This window comes from Triplophysa dalaica, chromosome 22 (assembly GCF_015846415.1).
Source record: "Triplophysa dalaica isolate WHDGS20190420 chromosome 22, ASM1584641v1, whole genome shotgun sequence".
In the NCBI taxonomy this organism is placed as follows: Eukaryota; Metazoa; Chordata; class Actinopteri; order Cypriniformes; family Nemacheilidae; genus Triplophysa; species Triplophysa dalaica.
The window spans coordinates 4074665-4096989 of record NC_079563.1 but is presented as its reverse complement, the minus strand read 5'-3'; the positions used below and the strand labels follow the sequence as shown (position 1 = coordinate 4096989).

Below are 22325 nucleotides of genomic sequence, written 5' to 3'. Positions count from 1 at the left end.
TGCAAAACTTTTTGCTACATGTAAGTTTTTAACTACATGTATAAAGTTTGAGTACAAAATAAGACAAATAAACGTCTTGGTTATGTATGGCCCTTGAGAACCAATCAACTCTGACTACTATAGAAAAGGCCAATGAAATTTGGCGAATGAAACCTGCATGCCGGGCTCCGCCCCCGGATATCCGGTATAAAAGGAAGCCGGCGTGCAGCATTCATTTACCTCTTGTTCTGAAGAGCCTGAGAGCCTCTCACGACTGCAGCAGAATACGATATGTGTTTGTGGCATAAGGGAAACAACGTCTCGTTCCCTCCATCAGGGAACTGAGGTTACATACGTAACCAAGACGTTCCCTTTCTGTCGGTCTCTCGACGTTGTGTCGAGAACGACAGATGGGGTTATCTATGGAAAATGCCACAAACGCTGTATCGCGTCACAATCTCAGCAAAGCGACGGTAACAAGCCTGGGCATGTCAGCTCGAAACTTTCGTCAAACTTGTAACCTTCCAGTGTGGTGGTCGGGGGGTTCAAGAGCTTTCCGGAGAAAGATGGGAACAGCCCTGACTGGTAACCTATCACGGACGGGGCCTTAGCTCTCTACAGGCGAGAGGCCGTCCGGCTCAGTTTACACCGGGAAAGCGCAACTCTTAATCAGAGAAGCGCTGCAGAGGCCACCTCCTACCCGTGGGGAGGAATATGGTGGGGATATATGTATGGTCTCGTCCTTGGATGAGAACGCATGGAACGCGCGGACTGGATAGTTAACCGCGAGGTGGAGGTCCACCTGGGGAAGCTCATGGGTTACCAAGTGTGGGAACCATTGTCATGAGGGTATGGCAGACGGAACAGCCCACGGTGGGGGTGTTACTGCGTCTGATAGCACAGGTCCGATTAGAACTATGTGTGATAGGTCATAAGGTATCCCGGCCTAAGGGGGAAGGCTGCTCTGCCCAGCCAACCCCCAGGAGGTGCTTGCTTAATGATGGATGGAATGCCTGTTCTTAACCAGAGTCTGGGTAAGAAGGAAGGTTGGTGAGGTACCAATTTTCTTACCCATGTGTTTGGGTAAGAAGAAAAGGGTAGATAGCACACTGACCCAACCTCTTGGAGGGTGGGAAGGTGCTTTCGCAGGCTTACGCCCCCCCGGATGCCAGTCCTACATGTCGCCACGCAGGACGTGGGCTGACACCGGATTTACGCGAAGGCTGTTAACCTTTGCGAAGGTGTTTGGGCGTAGCCCAACCCGCAGCTCTACAGATGTCTGCTAGAGAGGCGCTTCTGGCCAGTGCCCAGGAGGTGGCTATACCCCGTGTGGAGTAAGCCCTCAGTGGGCATGGGAGATTCTGAGATCCGAATGCCGTCGTAACGGCATCTACGACCCAGTGCGCCAGCCTCTGCGTGGAGACAGCCTTCCCCTTCTGCTGTCCTCCAATACAGACAAGGAGCTGATCAAAGCTACTGAGGCTCTGCGCGCAGTCCAGGAAAAAAACACGGATGGGGTTGGGTCTACCTCCTCAATGGGGAGCGCCTGCAAGTTCACCACTTGGTCCCGAAGGGGAGTAGTGGGAACTTTGGGCACGTGTCCGGGCCTGGGTCTCAAGATAACGTTAGAGTTACCGGGGCCAAATTCAAAGGAAACCAGGGACACAGAGAATGCTTGGAGGTCCCCTACCCTCTTGAAGGAAGCGAGCACCAACGGGGGGGCCGTCTTACTCAGGTGAGGAAGATCGGAACCTCCGAGGGGCTCTTGGACCCACGTTAGGGTCCCAAGAGGGTATGGAGTGGAGATGAGGTGGATTCCGTCGTCTTGCCCTAGAAACTTTCCATCAACTGAGTCGTGATGAGTGGCGATAGCGACTACATACACTTTCAGTGTGGAGGGGAGATGTTAGTCTCCAGTCTCGTGAGAAGGAGAACACAATCCTGATGGAGCACCTCAGTGGGTCTTTCTTGTTGAAAGAGACAGCAGGACTAGAAGAGGAGACGTGTAACCACGTGTCCTTCCCCTGAGAGAGTAAGGGAAGTTAGGTAAACGGTGGACAAAACCCCATTCATATTGATTGCCATTGGACGACTAGGGGGGCGAAGGGCTCGTGGTCCTCATTTGGACGCCCAATTCGCACACTTTGCGATGGCGAGTGGCACTTTTTCCCTTATCGCAGTTTAGGGTCCATTTTCCGGCAAAGGCATCGTGCGGACACCACAAGGGGTGGTAAAGTACTGCGAAATGTACCATTTTGACACGAAATGCCTAAACATCCCCCTAACTGCCTAATCTTCATCACTACGTCCAAAAGGTGCCTTTCGCTTCCCCTAACCACCTAACTCTACCACAGTCTTCCTCTCGTCCGTTGCACACCTAGAGTTGGCAGTTTGACGCCCCTTGCTGCCTATTGATGGCACTACACCGCGAAAGTGCCGAAACGCACCCTGCGTTTCGCGGGCACTAAGAGGTCCAAGCGAGCTATCGAGATGTACGAAAAATAAGGAAAAAGATTTAACACCGCGTCTCGACCTTGCCCCCTCAGTTTGTCCTCGAGGGCCACGTGACGCAACTTTCTGTTAGGTTTCGGGCTCCTGGGGCCTGCGCGGGTCGTACGGGATTCTCTGACACCCGCAACCTATCCCATTCATTTTCATAGGCTCATGATGGATACTGCCACAGAATGGTCCGATTGGCCTAATTTTCAATGTACGCTCTAGAATACAGGGGTCAAAAGGTCACAGGGCCTCGATGTTCGTCAAGGTATACGATGGGAGTCCCATGAACCTTGACAGCGAGTGTGGTTATTCTAGGTCACTTCTAGGTGCCATTTTTGTGCAAAAAGATTGAACCTCACTCTGGTTCATTTTGCCAACAAAAGAGGCTATTTGTGTCTTTCAGTCGAAGAGGCCTGATTGAGAGATTTGTGTGAAACACACTGAAAAATGTTTGCTTTGGCTCTAGAAAGCCGCCCTTTTGGTATGTGAAACAGGGGCCTACCGACTACCAGAATATAAATTTGGGGGCCTCTAGAGACCCCTTGGACCCTACGGGGGCCGATGACACTCGTAACCTATCCCATTTATTTTCATAGGCTCATGATGGACACTGCCACAGAATCCAGGGGTCAAAAGGTCAGAGGGCCTGGATATGCGAAAAGTTTAACCGCCAGGGGCTCCCCTATCGGGATCTCGAGTTCCTTGTCTCTAGACACTTCCCGAGACCCATTTCTTCCTGGAATTAATTGCCAATCCCTTAGCCTAACCCCTTATCCATAGAGAACAATGGGAGGAAGAGAGATGTATGAAAAATATTTAATAGCACGTCACCAACTAGCCCTTTAGGTATGTCGTCGAGGGCTACTAGACGCAACTTTCTGCTAAGTGTTGGGCTCCTGGGTCCTGCGCGGGCCGTACGGGAGCTATAGTGGCCCAATTGTAATGTCCCAAATATGTGACATCTGCTTCTTTGTAGAAGAAAGAGAAAAGGAGGAGCACTGCCAGAAACATGTTTGGAGGGTCGCACAGACCTCTGTGCAAAAAGAGTCCTAAACTTGTTTAAGGTTTTGCCAAAAGAGTGAAGGAATGGGTTTAGACCACTGGACATTTAGCTATGAGAATGGAGATGAGTGTTAGCAATTCAGAATAACTGTAAATGATCAGTGGGGTATTTTGAGCTGAATCTTCTGTCAGGTTCTGCCCTTTTAGTTTGTTTATTTTTATTTTTGGGGGTTGTTTCTGTTTTTTACTGGTGGGGTTAGTGAAACCTGATCAGTGAAGTTAAGATGATCATCGATCACAACTCCCAGGTTTCTGGCCGTTCAGGAAGATGTGATTGTTGATGAGCCCAGTTGAATGGATAAATTGTGATGAAACTTTGTGTTGTCCGGGATTACAAGCAGTTCTGTTTTAGCAAGGTTCAAGGTTGACCATGTTGAAAACCATTCCTCATTCTTTCTTCACAAAGGGTGCAAACAAAATCTGGATCACTCAACCATTGCACCAACAGCATTTTGGTTAAAAACAACATTAACAAGATTAGCCTTCATATGACATATGAACCACACATTCCAGTACAGTACAATGTACACATGCCATATACTGACATGTAAATAAACATGACATGTACTGATGTAAATAAAGTAAAAATAATTTGTTTTTATTCTATAATAACATATTTTGTTACTATGTTTTATGTGAAAAAATATTTAAACTTAAAAAGCTTAAAAATAAAAGTTCATAATTTATGTAATGCTCCCAGTTTTTTAAGGGCAGTGTTTTATAAATAATATGTATATTTTCTGAATGAAAATTGTTGACAGTGTTATGTTGGTTTATTTTAAAACATATTTGAAATATTTTGTTGGTCTGAGAGAGTTTTGGAGGTGAAATTAAATGGTTTGGCCAAGTTAACGGTCGACTGTGTGAAGAGTTTTGAAAATGTGGCTTAATGTATTAAACAATCCTTGTTAGCGGTTGAAAAAACTGTAATATGTACCGCTCCTTTAAATTTAAACGTAGCCGAGGAAATGGTTCACAAGACAAAAACCAGATGATTCAGCTGTAGAGAGGAAGATCGTTGGAATCTGCAAAAAGACAAGGTACGCTTAAAATGATGGCTTAATACCAGTTGAAATACATACAAATATCATTTTGGGTTAGTCTACACGTAATGTAAAGCGCTTCTTACAAATATGACATACACGTGTTTCATTATTGTACGTTTACATATGATTTGCAGCGCTGAGCATTATAACCAATAGCAAACGTTTCTTTTAAACTGTAGGAATGCCATGTCCAATCAGAGGTGTTTGATTTGGCACCGCGGAGACTTCATGGGAGTTGCGCTGGCTAACTAAACTGTAATTCTGCACATGCGCCAACTCTCTCGTTATCGTACACAACGTGGGGATAAGATGTAAGTAAGAGATTAATTTTTGCAGTAGGCTATAGACGTGCAGCTTCAGAATCAGATATCTTTATAACTCTGTTTAATATAAACACGGTTACAACAGGATTATTTTGACGAAGTCTGAATTTGATGATTGATGTAATTTGTTGCCAGTCTAATATTACTTTTGTATGTCATGCTAAATCGTAACTAAACCGTTAAACAAATGCAGTTTTGTCTGTAATATGATATTTCCCCAAAAATTCTCGACATTAGGGTTATGTATGGTTATGGTTAGTATCAGCCCCTTTTATGTGGTTATTATGAAGTAATATGTTAATGATTAAGATGTGGTTTCAATAGTGGGAAGTTAATTTTGGAGTTTTTTTCTTCTTCAAGTAATTATAAAATTAATTGATCTGTATTATGTTCATACCATGTACTGTTTTGACTCATGATGTTTTTGTCCTTAACATTCAATGTGTTTTTTACAGAAATTTCCTGGTGGCCATCAAATACAGTTTTCAGTGCACCCTTTAGGTAAGCAGCTAAAACAGCTCAGGTCTTATTTTTGTGCCAATACTAAAACTCATACAAACAAAGATATACAATGAGAATAAAATGACAATAATTTCCCATGGTTTTCAAATAGGGCTGCTTGATTATTATATGACAAAAATGAGTAAAGACGGAGTAAAGACAAGATTATTTATGGTTACATGTAATATTTGAATAAAACATTTGTAATATAACAGACAATATCTTAGACAGCCAGCAACCATTGATCCAATATCCTTTTCCAGCCAGAATAATGTTGAAATTCAATTTACCATCATGGTGATCAGTGTATGTTTAAGCTGAGAGACGCTTGCTTATTATTAGGTTAATTCCCTTTCACTGTTTGCATGTGTTTTATTAAAAATACTTATGCAAACAACTAACAAGAGACCTTGTGGGTGTAAGGAGTTAAGGAGTGGTTTTCATGACATACAGCATTTCTTGCAACAAATAATAACAAATAATCATTGAGATAGGGTAGACTTTTTGACTGGTGTGAATGTTAAGGTTCATTAATGCAGAGAGATTATGACAAGGTACAAAAAAATCAATGAGACACTTATACATCAACATTTGTCATACAGACCTCAACAATGGACAATCATCAAACTAATTCAGAAAAAAAGAACAACTACAATGCATGCTGGGAGTCATGAATGAGTGATTGTTGACTGTCACTATTAGGGACGTTTACATGGACACATCAAATTTAATTTATTCCGATTGTGCAATCCGAACGTAGTGTTTACATGAAAGGTAAATAAAATGATCTGATTTATGTATGTGTTAATATGTGAAAGCTTAAAATCTGATTTAATCTTCTGACATGCGCAGACTGCACAAGTTCACCACTAAAACGGTGTTTTAAAGCACACCTTGTGTAGCCTATATATGAATAGAATGTAGAGTTTATAAAGTCAGAGTGATATCTCGTGCCAATAAAGCAGGAGCACATCTGATGCTGTTAAAATTTTGGCAAAATTACAATGACCCACCAGAGCATCTGGATGCTAGCAATAATTTGAATAAATGTCTAATGACAGCTAATACTGAACTTTAGAAGTGGTAATACACAGATTCATATCTGCAATAATGGTAAACGGAGACGGTCACCGTGGACATGGCTATCATTATAATATTCACACAAGCGGCTACTTAAACAAGTGTAACATGTACACATGTGTTTATTTTATATCACAGACACCACCAGCATAATAATGTACAGTTCATAAACGCAAAGTAGGCTAATTTCAACATATCATTGAAGCAATGTTGTTTTGCACATCTGACTTATCATGGAAATTTAAAATAAATCCTCGGTAACTATACAATTTTAAGATAAGATATTTTATCATATTTTTAAATAAAATGGAGAATTTGCCGTTAAAAAAAACACTCCATGGAAACAGTTAAGACATTTTAAATGTATACAAATATGAATGTTCATGTAGAGATGACAAGCATATGGAATTTGTGCTGCATTGTCAGATTTATGGATTTTGGTTTCTTCAGCAACATCTGCTCGTTTCGTGCGTCATACGTCTGTACAACAGAGTGACGTCTTTGCACATGCGCACAATTTCCTACTTCAATTTTCAATCTGATCAAGTGTTTACATGTCTTGTCAAGCGGATTACAAACAACATAGACCACCCTTTACAATCCGACTAAAATCGGGATTTTTAGTCTGATTGACGTGTTTCTATGAAGCATTTTCATTGGGATTGGATTTTTAGTCGGATTACAATGTTCCATGTAAACGCAGCTATTGATGTAACTCATACTCTTATTCTTGATGTCTAATTTATTCTGTGGTCCAAATGTTTTGTTTTGTAGTAATAATGTGATATCTACAACTACTCAGTAGTAGCACAGGTCTGACAGTACAACTTTTTACAACATTAACAAAACCCACTCTTAATATATCAGTCAGCCGTGGAAATAAAATTCTACTCTCTGTATTTTGTGCCATTATAAATAATTGTTTTCTGTGGCAAAGAAACAGTCGACAAACGTTTTAGCTGTAAAACACAAGTCAAGATGCCAACTAAAGCAAACACTGATCACGATGATGGTAGTCTGAGAACTTACAGAACAGTTTACACATTTATATTCCGTAGTGATAGATCTAACTATGAGATATGGCTTGTAGATCTTATAGATCTACAATTTGAGTCCAGTTTCACTAGATCTCTCTCTGTCAGGAACTTATTAAACCTGGAAAATCAACTTCGTTGTGAGTCAATACTTTAACCCAACCACCAGGTAGATACAGAGCTGATGGGAAGAACAGCAGGCCGGAGACGAAGTGATGTTAAATAACTGAAAAATGATTTATTGAATTATCTCAATTGTGCTGTAATGCTCAGTCAAGGTCTATCAAACTTTGTCTGACTTGAAACAGATTCAATATGTGTTTTTAACCATTTAAGATTACAGTATCAAAACATTGTCTCCTGAATCCTGACATTATTATGAACCTTGAGATGGAGACCAACGGATACTCATATCAGCATAATTGACAATACAGCCCCCAACGATGTTAAACAACAGGAAAGTAAGAAACAGATAATATGAATAAAAGTGAATAATAATATAAAGGAATGAATACATGCGCTAGATGAATATTGCAATAAATTATTAATGTAATAGAATAATAAAATTAAATAAACCTAGAAGCAAATGTATTTTTCTGTCCAGATCTATCTAGTAGGTTACACTGTTCGGGTTTACAGTGATGATTTTTTTAAAGTTTGGGGTCATTTCTATTGGCACAAAAGTATTTCTATGTAGTACAGTGCATGAAGCAAACAACCTGTTCTTATTTCTTTCTGTTATTATATATTTATGTAGTCGATTGTCACAATTTATCATTTCTAATGTGCTTGCACCATGTTAATCAATTTATGTAGCCGCTAACTTGGATAAAGACAGTTTTATAAGCATATTTAAATGTGGTAGGGGAAAAATGAGGAATGCAATCCTACATTTTCCAGATCTCCACATGTGGCCCATTTCCTCTACCTCATCCCCACCATCCGCGTACTTCTTCAAAAGTAGCAACGTAGCCTTAATTTTGTGGGACACAGAGCTCTGTTTTCCCAACTATATAGACAAAATTGGGTTCCAGCAGTGTTCCCAAATGCTAAATGTGGCGTAATTCATTCAAATTAAATTTAGTATTCACCTTAATAAAGTGTATTATGAAAACATTGCAAAATATCCGAAAACATGAATGCAAAGCACATCCAAAAAGGGTATTTTGTTTGCAGTCTGATCCACAGAAAGAATTTTACAATTAATTTGTTACTTGGTCCTATGGCTTTTTTGCAGTAATATTACAGTTATGATTTGTCTTCCTTAAATATATAATTATTCCAACTTTTTTTTCAGTGTTCACTAGCTGTTTTTTTTCTTGATATAATCAAAACCTTTGGTGGTGTAACAGCAAATTACAGCATTAACAACATTATGTGTGGCCTTGAGTGCTTTATTTATAATATATAGTCTCATTGTTACGTTTTTATTGATTCTGTTTTTTAGGAACTGTCAGGAAGAACTCACTAACATCGACGGCCACTGACCAAGAAATAGAATTATATATTAAAAAATGGCTTCACCTGGCTGGTGACCGTGATGGTGGGAGACGCGAAAGAGAGAAAACGGAGGAGTGCCCAAGATACACGTTTTTGCTTATTCAGATTGCTTCCCAGTTTTGGATGTGTAATCATGCAATGTTTGTTTTTGGCAATATTAATAAATTAAGCAGTTGTTTTCAAAAAATGCTTCTGAATTATCTGTTGTAACTTATCCTAACATTTTCCAGAGTAAGTTTTGTATGTTTGTGTTTATTAAATTGTTATGCACACGTATTTTGGTAATACTTAAGAGTAGGGGTGTATTTGTTAGCATTAGCATTAGCTTACTTTACTTGACAGTGATTTTTTCGGCATTTCGTAATCTTTTCAATACAATTGTTCATGCTAAAGCCTTCTTTACATCCAAGGTGATGAATCTGGGCCAGAATTAACATTTAATATTGCCCAGATTTGGGCCAGATCTAGCCAGCTTTGTTTTAATGACATGGCTGACATGTGGCATTGATCTGTCTTGATTTTGGTTGAACAGGAGTGGGTCCAAGGGTCATCATTCCATGCAGTATGTGGGCCGGTGTTTAGTCCAAATATAGGCCAAAAATAAATTTAAAGTTGCCCAGATATTGGCCAGATCTGCTTTATTTGTTTTGTGTTTGGCTGACATGTGGCATTGCTAAGGCTGTTTCGTGTTTGAGACCTGGCGAACAGGAGTTAACCATCCAAGAGCCATCATTCCATGCGGTAAGTGGGCCGGAGCAAGGTGTTAGATCTGGGCCAAATCTGGGCCAAAATTAAATTTATGGTTGCCCAGATTTGGCCCAGATCTGCTTCATTTGTTTTGTGTTTGGCTGACATGTGGCATTGCTAAGGCTTTCTTGTGTGTGAGACATGGCGAACAAGGGCGGACCGCTCAAGTGCCATCATTCCATGCCAACAGTGGGCCTGATGAATGTGTCTAATGTGAGCCAGATCTGGGCCACATCAATTTTGCTATCTGGGAATGACCCCAGAACTGACCCTGGAGGTTTGAATGACCCCAATTCAAATTCTATATCTAGTCATGGCCCCCTCATTCGTTTTCCAGCATACAAAGTGTGTATGGCCACGTTATTTGCTATATTGCCCGTTTTGGGGTCCATGTGAGACGTTAATTTTTTGGGAATATTTTTTGTGTTTTTTTTCAAGCACTTGCCCTACTGTGAGGGCTATGGGCTTTGAATATGTGTTGCTTACTGATGTGAAGGACTAGTATTCGAAGCCCCAAAGCTTTTGCAGAAAATTAAAGCATAAATATTGTTGGACATAAGCTGTCCTGCGTGTCCAAAAATTGGACTCAAGGACTTCGGTTGAACAAAAGTTGAAGTTTATTAATATGAAATACAGCGCGCTGGGCCTCCTCAGTCTACAGAGTTTACACAGAGAGTCAGCCCCGCCTCAGTGGTTTACAACAATTTTATATGTGTATGTGTGGGTGTGTCTTCAAGCTTGCTTCAGACAGTGGCCAACCCCTGAGCGCCTTGACCTCTGCTACTTTCTTTGTGTCCAATGGAGTGATGCTTCATCTCATATTTTCGTAGACTACGTCCTTCTTCTTTTACTATCTGCAACACAAAATACTTCCCCCACCTGCCTCCACATAAACTTAGGACCCCGCACTATTAGGGTATGTGTGTTTGGATGTGCAGCACACATCTCTTATCTTCTCCCCTGCATGGAATGCTGCCCACACATACTCAACCCCCACATCCTGTTGAAAATACCTCTTTGCCCTCTAATATTCTCTCTTAACTCTGAGGCCCACAGTAAAATAATGTAATGTTATATAAGGTAAGCAGTAATAAGTAATAATCATATAAAAACACACACAGAAAATGTAATTGATATAAACCCTTAGATAAAACATATAGAACGCAGATAAAATATATAAAACCCTTCAATATTAATAAAAACCTGGGCAGAGACATAATTCTGTCAAAAGTCCACTTTTATGCAAAATAAGCATTTTAACAGCCAGAATTATGTAATAGATCTTAATGGGGTGCTTCTAGAATGCATATCTGTGAGATTGTCTCACGAAAGTTGTTAAAAGTCTTAAAATGAACCTTTTTCAGGCCCACAGCCCATACAGATCAACGAGAGGAAATGGCATGTATGAAAAATAAGGAAAAATATTTAACTTTGCGTCCCGACCTAGCCCCCTCGGTATGTCGGCGAGGGCTACGTGACGCAACTTTTTGTTAGGTTTCGGGCTCCTGGGGCCTGCGCGGGCCGTATGGGAGCCTCTGACACACGTAACTTATTCTGGTGTGCTCATAGGTGGCTATCGTACGACGACCCAGTTAATTATTTATGAATATTTTTTGTGATTTATTTTCAAGCACTTGCCCTACTGTGAGGGCTATGGGCTTTGAATATGTGTTGCTTAATGATGTGAAGGACTAGCATTCGAAGCCCCAAAGCTTTTGCACAAAATTAAAGAATAAATATGAATAAAAACCTGGGCAGAGACATAATTCTGTGAAAGTCCACTTGTATGCAAAATAAGCATTTTAACAGCCTGAATTGTGTAATATATCTTCATGGGGTGCTTCTAGAATGCATATCTGTGAGATTGTCACAGGAAAGTTGTTAAAAGTCTTAAAATGAACCATTTTCAGGCCCATGGCCCATAGAGATGAAAGCGAGGAAGTGACATGTATGAAAAATAAGGGAAAATATTTAACTTTGCCTCCCGACCTAGCCCCCTCGGTATGTCGGCGAGGGCTACGTGACGCAACTTTCTGTTAAATTTCAGGCTCCTGGGGCCTGTGCGGGCCGTACGGGAGCCTCTGACACGCGTAACCTATTCTGGTGTGCTCATAGGTGGCTATTGTACGATGACCCCAGAACTGACCCTGGAGGTTCGAATGTTCGATGTCTATTCGCGGCCCCCTCATTCGTTTCCTAGCGTACCGAGTGCGTATGGCCACGTTTTGTGCTATATTGCTATATTGTCCACTTGTATACAAAATAAGCATTTTAACATCCTGAATTGTGTAATATATCTTTATGGGGTGCTTCTGAAATGAATATTTGTGGGTTTGTCATACGAAAGTTGTTTAATGTCTTAAAATAAACCATTTAAAGTATTGTCCAATGGAAGCCTACAAGGCCACTGTCAAATAAGTTATGACTGTCACTTCCGGTGTTTTGATGAGTCACAGGAAGTCCCAGTCGTAACTTATTTGACGGTGCCCCCGTAGGTGTCTCATGTACACAACATTTCTATGTTATGAATGTACACTTTGTCCATTAATTACCTATGAGGGGCATCGTTGGATAAGTTACGATTCCGTGACCACAGGAAGTACCACTCATAACACTTTTGGCATGGTTCCCAAAGGTAAATGATGGACACACCATTTTTAAGCTTCTGGAACACAACTCTGAGCCTTAATGCACGTCATTGTGAAGGGGTGTAATTCTTATACACTCCATTGTTGTTTGAAGCTATATAACTCCTTGTATAGGCTTATGACCCTTAATAGGCTTGGTCCATTATTGACCTATGAGGCCCCCTTCAAATAAGTTAGAGATGTAAGAAATTGCCTTGTGTTACAAAGTCCTATGTATTCCCAAACAGTAGGAGAAAATAACAATTCACAAAAGTGCATCCCTCTTATTAGTTTCACAGAATTAATGCTTTATTGCATATCAGTGTGAAGGATTGTGTCTCATATGCACTAGATTATTGGTATTACCTGAAAAGCTCATTGCCAAGGTTAATTAATGACTATTAGGCTTTGTCCATTTTTTACCTATGAGGGCCCCATTAAATAAGTTAAGAATGTACATGCCACACATAACTTGTTTGACAGGGCTTCCATAGGTAGACGATGTACATCCCACTCATAACCTATTCGATGTGTACATAGGTAAATAATGGACACACCGTTGTTAAGCTTAATAAAGGTGTTACAACGTTGTAATTAACAGGTAAAAACAGATATAGGCATTGTCCATTATTTACCTACGAGGTCCCCATTAAATACGTTAGGAATGTACATGCCACAGATAACTTATTTGACAATGTCTCCATAGGTAAATAATGGACACACCGATATTAAACTTAATAAAGGTGTTATAACGTTGTAATTAACAGATAAAAACAGATTCAATTCAATTCAAGTTTATTTATATAGCGCTTTTCACAATGTGTATTGTTTCAAAGCAGCTTTACAGGGGCAAACAGGAATAACAGAGAAGTTAAAACACAGCACAGTGCATGGTATTTATACAATGAGTAAGATCATTATAATAAATGATATTTAATTTCTAAATAAATGAATGAATGCAGTCTCCCGGTGAGCAGGCCAACACTGCCCTGCTGTGGCGAGGAAAACAAACTCCAATGATTGATTAATGGAGAAAAAAACCTCGGGAGAAACCAGGCTCAACCGGGAGGGCCAGATCCCCTCTGACGTGTCATAACTGCACTCAGACTGCTGACGTGTGGTTTAGGTTTAGCATTTAATACCAAATATAGTAACTTCAGCATTAATAAGACAAATAGTCCGTCTTTGCTCTTGGTTGGGGGTGTATTGGTCTGAGCTTCGATGGTCCGATGGTCATATTTCTCTTGGGCGGTGGTGGAATTGCCTTAGATGGAGCTGGGATGGTCAGTCAGTCTGCAGCTGTAGCTGGCGTAATCTCAAATTGGGGATGGGCATCTGTCGGTCGTCTGGAGATGGTGGAACTTCTTCCTACCTCGGGATGGGCATCCCGAGGCAGAGTCGGAAAGAGAATAAAGAGAATAATTAGCGTAGCTGCTGTTCATTAACTATGCATGTGATCGTATTTTCTTGACCTAGTAAGAACTCTGGCAGCTGCATTCTGAACAAACTGTAGTTTGTTTATCGATGATACAGGACAACCACTAAGTAGAGCATTACAATAGTCAAGAGCTGGATAACTCATTGAATAATAACACATATAGGCATTGTCCATTATTTACCTACGAGGTCCCCATTAAATAAGTTAGGAATGTACATGCCACAGATAACTTATTTGACAGTGTCTCCATAGGTAAATAATGGACAGACCGTTTTAATGCTTGTGGAGCACAAAGATGAGCTTTAAAGTACATCATCACGAAGGACCATGTCTCTTAGGCACTCTGCAGTTGGTTTAGGCTGTATAACTCATTGCCGAAGTAAACAAGACCACCGACAGGGTTCTCGCCCTGTGCACCAGTCGAGGCCGCTTTCAAATAAATCGCAGGTGTGAGAAAACTAGGTTTGGATACACATCGCGCTTTTATGACTCGAAATTCGAAGCGAAAGGCTCTTTGGTGTTTGGGCGTGCGTGGCACCGCCGCTCGGGGTTTATCGGCTCGAATATGGCCAGTCGGCAACGATACGGAGCGGGAGTCGGCGTCCGGCACCGAGAATCCCACATCTTGGGTTCTTTGGGGCTTCGGGGGGCGTCCGGGGCGTCGGGTGGGCCTCCGATACGTTTAGGCTGCAAGGGGATGCATAGGCGTTTTGTGGACGGAGGCGTGTTCATTGGGATGCCCCGCCCAAAATTGGTGCCAAGGGGGATGCGTAGGTGATTCGTGTACGCCGGGTGTGGAGCCGGGCCCTAGGGTGCAAGGGGACGTTTAGGCTTCATTCTGACTGCCCACTCGCCATCTAATCGACGCGCGCGAAATAGGTTACAGGCGTACGTGCAGTGGCCCTCTGGTTGCTTCGCCTCGTATTGCCCCTAACCTTGTTTCCGTGGGGCGCTTTTCGGGCATTTTTCACGGGGTCCCCGGGCGGCGTGGGCGCACCGAGACACTGCGGACCGCGTTCTGGCAACTTCCCCTTCGTTACGGGACCATCGCACAACCTGGGAAAAATCTGGGGGCGCTGGCGCGCAGCGTCCATTTGTTCCTGTCCATTTCGCCTCATTTAAGTTACCCAATACATCTGATGGCCTAAGGCATGAACTATCTCAGACAGCTCTATACGGACCTAGTGCTATCGGAGGTCTGTAACATCCCCTACGTGGGCTGTTCCGTCTGATGTATCCTCATTAGATGGTTGCCACTTCTGGTAACCCATGACCTCCCCCAGGTGGAGCTCCACCTCGCGGTTACCTACTCAGTCCGCAGGTTCCATGCAATATCCCCTAAGGGCAAGTCCATTTCTATGTCCACTGTATTCCTCCCCCGGGTAGGAAGTGGCCTCTGCAGCGCATCCCTAATTAAGGAAGTCGCGCTCATCCGGTGTAAATCCGATCCAGACTGCCTCTCGACAGTAGAGAGCTAAGGCCTCCGTCCGTGAAAGGTTACCGGTCAGGGTGTACCCATCTTTCTGCAAGAAAGCACTGGGACCCCCCGACCATCACACAGGAAGGTTAGAGTTTCACAAAAGCCTTGTGCTGATATGCCCAGGCCTGCTACCGTCACTTTGCTAGAGATTGTGACACGACACAGCGTTGTGGCGTTTTCCATAGGAAGCCCATTTGTTGGCTCGACACAACGTCGAGAGACCGACAGAAAGGGTACGTCTCTAAACTCAGTTCCTTGATTGTGTGCCTTATGCCACAACACGTATCGTCCTCTGCTGCAGTCGTGAGAGGCTCTCAGGCTCTTCAGAACAAAAGGTAAATAAATGCTGCACGCCGTCTTCCTTTTATACCGGATATCTGGGGGCAGAGACCGGCATGGAGTTTCATTTGCCAACTTTCATTGGCCTCTTCTATAGTAGTCAGAGTTGATAGGTTTCTCAAGGGCGAACCCCATCTGTCAGCTCGACACAATATCTGGTTCCCTCTACCAGGGAACCGAGGTTACAGACGTAACCGAGACGTTTTCCTGTCTCAAGATGAGGCGTAGGCGGTGCCATCCTGATCTTGTACACAAGCTCACGTGTTGGCCTCCCATACCTTTAAGTAGCTTAACTTTTCAGCCCACAATAGCTGATTCACATCCTGCGTTCTCTTGTGGTGTATAATGCTTTGACTGATCCAGGAATCAGGAAAAACACAAATGATTGTTAAAGTGTAAGGGAATGAACCATGATCATATATTTACTTTAAAAACGCATTAAAAATGAGATTGATCAACTGATGGATCACTAGTGGCCATAAACAACCATGACTGCATCACTGCAAGCTATTTGTCCTCCTCACGGATAGGGTAAAATATATTTTACCTTTCTGTCGGTCTCTCTGTGTTGTGTCGAACCGACAAATGGGTTTCCCCCTTGAGAACCTATTACTTCGACTGGTTTTGAAACAGGCCAATGAAATTGGCGAATGAAATTTGCATGCTGGTCTCCGCCCCCAGATATCCTGGTATAAAAGGGAGACTGCGTGCTGCTTTCATTCAACTTTTGTTCTTCGGATCCTTCGCTTATGACTGAACAGCAGATCTACACATCTTCAAGCAAAATACTGCTGGATTCTATGACATGATGCAGTGGACCGTTCATTCCTTCAGCGACATTCCTTCATATTACTCCGGTTCTACAGTCTTTACATTGGCTGCCTGTGCGGTTCAGAATAGATTTTAAAATTTTACTTATTGTCTACAAGTCACTAAATGGTATGGCTCCTCCATATATCTCTGACTTATTGATTGAGCATAATGTAAACAGATCTCTTCGGTCCTCTAACCAGAGACTTTTGTTTATTCCCAAGAAGAGGCGGAAGTGCAGGGGTGATCGCGCTTTTGCTACAGCTGCGCCACGACTCTGGAATGATTTGCCCTTGCCTATTAGAATGGCATCATCTGTGGCTATTTTTAAGTCTAAACTAAAAACCTATCTGTTCGATAAGGCGTTTTATCCTGGTTGAAGCACAGCGTGTTTATGATTATTTTGGTGTATGTCAAAATGTATTCTTGTTTTACTCTTGTGTGTTACTGTTGTTTTTAGTTATTGTATTGTAAAGCACATTGGTCAACTCTGGTTGTAGTAAATAGTGCTATATAAATAAATTGCCATTGCCATTGCCATTCCCCTGGGCGTCTCGGCAGTTCCAGAAGTGTTCAAGTTTTTTTCCTCAAAAAAAAGCACATTCTTCCAGCATGGCATGTCCTGCTGTTCTCATGGGTGCAATACACTCTGCGACCAGGCTGGGCAGAGCACCCCTGCCACTTAGGGCGGGTACATTTCGAGTTATCCAAACATAGCTCTTACTGGACCTAGTGCTACCAGACGTTGTAACTCCCCCACTCGGGCGGTTCCGATGTAATCTGATGTATTTTCATGATTGGTTCCCACCTTGGTAACCCATGACCTCCCTAGGTGGACCTCCACCTTTGCGGCTTACTACATCAGTATGCATATATTCCCGATGGTAGGAAGTGGTCTCTGTAGTGCGTGCCCCATTCGAGGAGTGCACTTTCCCAGTGGCCTTGCAGCACCGGGCGGCTTCTCGCTGTTAGAGAAACTAAGGCCGCAGCACCACTGGAAGATTAGGAATTACACTAAAGCGCTCACGACTGACCCGCCCAGGCCTGTCACCATTGCTTCGCTGAGATTATAATACGGCACAGTGTTGTGGCGAATTTTAATAGGAACCCCATCTGTCGGTTCAACACAACGTCGAGAGACCGACAGAAAGGGAACGTCTTGGTTACGGATGTAACCTCAGTTTCCTAATGGAAGGAACGAGACGTTGTGTCCTTGTCACAAAGACGTGCCGACCGCTGCAGTAGTCGTGAGAGGCTCTCAGGCTTATCAAAACAAAGGTGAATGGATGCAGCATGCTGTCTCCCTTTTATTCCCGGACATCCAGGGGCGGAGTCCGGCATGCAAATTTCATTCGCCAATTTCATTGGCCTGTTTCAAAACCAGTCGAAGTGATAGGTTCTCAAGGGTGAACCCCATCTGTCGGTTCGACACAACGTCTCGTTCGCTCCATCAGAGAACTGAGGTTACATCCGTAACCAAGACGTTTTTAATTGAAAACATGTTAATGCTAATTATGTTCAATCAATCTTTTCCAGGTCACATCATGATGCCATACTCATAAGTAAAGGTCCTCCAGCACTTTACCGTCTGAACACGGAGAGAAAATACATTGATGGGACTGATAAAAAGGTCAGACAGTGGACATATGGACGAAGAGACAAAAACAAGCAGAACAAAATCAACAAAATGTGAAAACTTTGAATTTACAGTCAAAAAAAGTTGTCAAAGAACAAGTCACCATTGCAAAATGTTGGTATAAGTGGATTGACAAGGCAACCTGCTGCACTGTCTGTAAGGAAAAATGTCATAGTGAACAGGTTTGCTGGTGGGAAAACAGTCCCTCAGGCTGTTGGGTCATGAAAAACAACCACTCCACTGTGTGGTCAGGGAAGTGTCATCAGGATAAACATGTCAAAGAGAACAAGAAATATGTGACAGTCACAAGGGAAGTCACAATGACATTTGATGAGCTCAAACAGGAGTATGAAAACACTGGTGAAAAGACTGTAACTGACTTTGATAAAAATAAATATGAAAACACAAAACAGCAACATGACATTGATGTGAAAGAGTCTGAGAATAAAACAGAAATAGAAAGAAAACTGGTCACTGATCTGGAGAAGATTAAAAATGAAAAGTCCAAACTGCTGGATGAAGCTTATGTGGCCATCATGAGTCTGAGTAAGATTGCATTAAAAGCAGACAGCGCTTTCACTCTTCAACATCTGGACTTCTTGATTCCCAGACTGAAGGAGGAGGGAAAAGAGGAATGGGTAAAAGACCTGGAAGATCTGAAGAAAACTGGAGAAGAGAAGAAGAACAATGGAGCCATACAGTATCTTAAGGCTTATGGACAACAAAAACGGAACGCATTATTTCAGAAGTGGTAAAAGTGAAAAAAGAATTCAGCTTGATACTTCATTTTTATATTCAAGGGTGGAAAATAAAGAAAATGTAAGATACATGATGCAGGCAGAGATGAAAGTCTACAGTACGTTCCGTCCCCTTGTAAACTGATCCGAACATCTGCTAAAGGTTCCTGATCAATTTATTGCAACTACTGTAAATTTTCTGGTCTCAATTTAGTCAATCACGTATCCCTCTATGGGGCTAATGATGAAATCACATCTTAAATAAATATGCAAAAACTATAAAGTGAGTATTAAGGCTATAAATCTAACAAAATCTATTTTCTCCATTTTATGTTTGATTTTATTTTTATAACCGAATCTGTTCCATTAGTGTAAATTATTACTGGAAAATTGACTGAAACTTCTCAGACATTCTAATGCATTTTCACTGTCTGAAAAGAAATTTCTGAAATGTTTAAAAAAACCTTCACATTATTTTATGCTTTTTATTTGTTTTGGAACTTTGGTTAGACTACTACATTTTCTTTTTCAAACACAAGATTTTGTTACACTAAATGTTTAGGTGTATCAACAATTGTTGATACCAGATACCAGTCTCTGTTTGGAGACAGCCCTCCCCTTCTGATGTCCTCAAAAACAGACAAAGAGCTGGTCAGAGCTCCTGAAGCTCTAGAGACTTTCCATCAACTGAGTCGTGATGAGTAATGATAGTGGCTACATACAACTTCATTGTGGAGGGAGATATGTTAGTCTCCAGTCTCGATCCCGATCGAGCTCCTCCGTAGGTCTTCTCGTTGAGAGAGACACCAGTATGAGAAGAGGCGCCATTTATACAATTATGTATAGAATTGTATAAAAGCGTCCCGGAAAATGGAGCGCAACTTTAAGAAAACCAATTTAGAGGGCTTTCGTATAGCATGGAAGGATAGTACTCGAAAATACAGGAATGCCATAAAAACGTCTAGATCCGCCTACTTTTCATCACTAATAGAGGAAAACCATCACAACCCTAGGTTTTTGTTTAACACCGTGGCTAAATTAACAAAAAATAAGTCGTGAGCGACGTCAGATTCTGATTATCAGCATAACAGTGATGAATTTATGAACTACTTCGCTAGTAAAATCCAAGATATAAGAAAAAAAAATTATAACAATGCAACCTGAAGTGAAACCCGCTGAACAAACTAACTACAGCACCCCTAAGGAGAAATTGCAATTATTCTCTACCGTAGATCACGATGAACTGTCTAAAATCATTAGATCATCTAAATCAACAACATGCATGCTAGACCCTATACCTACAAAACTACTGAAAGAAATGCTCCCAGAAATTATAGATCCTCTTCTTAGTATTATTAACTCATCTCTGACATTAGGACATGTGCCTAAAGCATTTAAGGTGGCTGTTATAAGGCCTCTTTTAAAAAAAACCAAACTCGACCCTAAAGAACTAGGGAATTACAAGCCTATATCAAATTTACCTTTTATATCTAAAGTTCTGGAAAAAGTAGTTTCAACTCAATTATGCTCCTTCCTCCAAAGGAATGACATTAATGATGAATTCCAGTCTGGATTTCGAGCATGTCACAGTACAGAGACTGCTTTGATAAGAGTTACAAATGATCTGCTTTTAGCGTCTGACCGTGGCTGTATTTCGTTATTGGTGCTGCTAGACCTCAGTGCTGCATTTGACACCATTGACCACAGCATACTCCTACATAGACTCGAAAATTAAGTCGGCATTAACGGAATAGCATTGAAATGGTTTAAGTCTTATTTATCCGACCGTTTTCAATTTGTAGCAATAAACAATGAGGTGTCCCGCAAATCACAAGTCCAGTACGGTTTACCACAGGGCTCAGTTTTGGGACCTCTGCTCTTCGAATTATACATGCTACCTCTAGGAGATATAATAAAGCGATACGGAATTAGCTTTCACTGTTATGCTGATGATACTCAACTTTATATTTCCTCGAAGCCTCATGAAACCCAGCAGTTTCATCGAATAAAGGATTGCACAGTTGACTTAAAAATGTGGATGAGTAACAATTTTTTACTACTAAACTCGGACAAAACAGAAGTGTTACTTACTGGACCGAAAACCGCTATACGTAAAAACCAAGAATACTGCTTAACGATTGACGGATGCTCCATAAAATCCTCGTCATCAGCTAAGAATCTTGCCGTTGTATTCGATAGTACTCTGTCATTTGAAAGCCATGTCGCCAACACCTGTAAAGTTGCATTTTTCCATCTTAAGAATATATCTAAACTACGTCATATGCTGTCACTGTCAGATGCAGAGAAATTAATTCATGCATTCATGACATCGAGACTAGATTATTGTAATGCACTTCTAGGTGGATGCCCTGCAGGCCTATTACAAAAACTGCAACTTGTTCAAAACGCGGCAGCTCGAGTTCTTACACATACAAAACAATATGAGCATATAACCCCGGGTCTGTCAACCTTGCACTGGTTACCTGTAAAGCATCGCATTAACTTTAAGATCTTGCTTATTACCTATAAAGCCTTACATGGTCTAGCGCCGCAGTATTTGAATGAACTTGTATTGTATTACAGACCTCCACATACATTACGCTCTCAGGCGTCCTGTCAGTTGGTAATACCTAGAATTTCAAAATCAAGTGCAGGTGGTAGATCCTTTTCTTATCTAGCGCCTAAACTTTGGAATATACTTCCCTGCACGGTCCGGGAGGCAGACACACTCTGTCAGTTTAAATCTAGACTAAAGACGCATCTTTTTAATCTTGCATACACTACACCTCCATAATATTAATCCTCAGAGGATTTAGGCTGCATTATTTAGATCAACCGGAACCAGGAAACACATCCAACAACAAATGATGTACTTGTTGCATCAAAGAGTGCAGAACAGTGCTCTACTCTCAGCCAGTCTTGTCTCTTTGTTCCAAGGTTACCGCAGGATGCAGTTCATGCCCAGACCTGATGGCAGAGCTGAGAATGGGAAGCGGTGACCTGACAAGAGCTAAGAGGATAGAGCTGGATAAAGGACGCGACAACTTTGATTTTCCTACAACATTTCAAATGCTATTAGATTGTTAATGATAATCTTAAATCTATCATTTTTTATTTTAATTAGCCTTGTTGTGCAAGCTAATTAATTTTTTTTTTCTCGATGGGAGTTTTGGGTTCCTCACCACCGTTTGCATATTGTTTTGCACTATCTGCCTGGCCGGGGGGGCTGCTTTAGAATTCAGAAATTAGATATAATCACTATTACATATAAGAATTAATAGTCCGTTTAATATTTAACCTGTGGTTCTCTCTCCTTTATCTCAAATGTGTGCTTTCACTGTGTGTGTGTGCGTCTATGTCAATGTGTGTGTGTATGTATGTTTGCATATTGTGTGTGTGGAGCATTTGTATGTCTGTCTTTGTTGTTTTCACCTTTTTTTCTTGTTTTACAGGTATATGCCTTCAGTTGTTTTACTTGTATTCAATG

At 41.5% G+C, this 22325-nt stretch overlaps 1 long non-coding RNA gene across 1 annotated transcript; it reads left to right on the top strand.

The window, feature by feature from the left end:
- Nucleotides 1-3039: 3039 nt before the first annotated feature.
- On the top strand, nucleotides 3040-9205 carry LOC130412228 (uncharacterized). The gene is made up of 3 exons (XR_008905176.1): nucleotides 3040-4897; nucleotides 5365-5410; nucleotides 8972-9205. It is a non-coding gene; the product is annotated as an uncharacterized LOC130412228 (long non-coding RNA).
- The last annotated feature ends 13120 nt before the right edge of the window (nucleotides 9206-22325 follow it).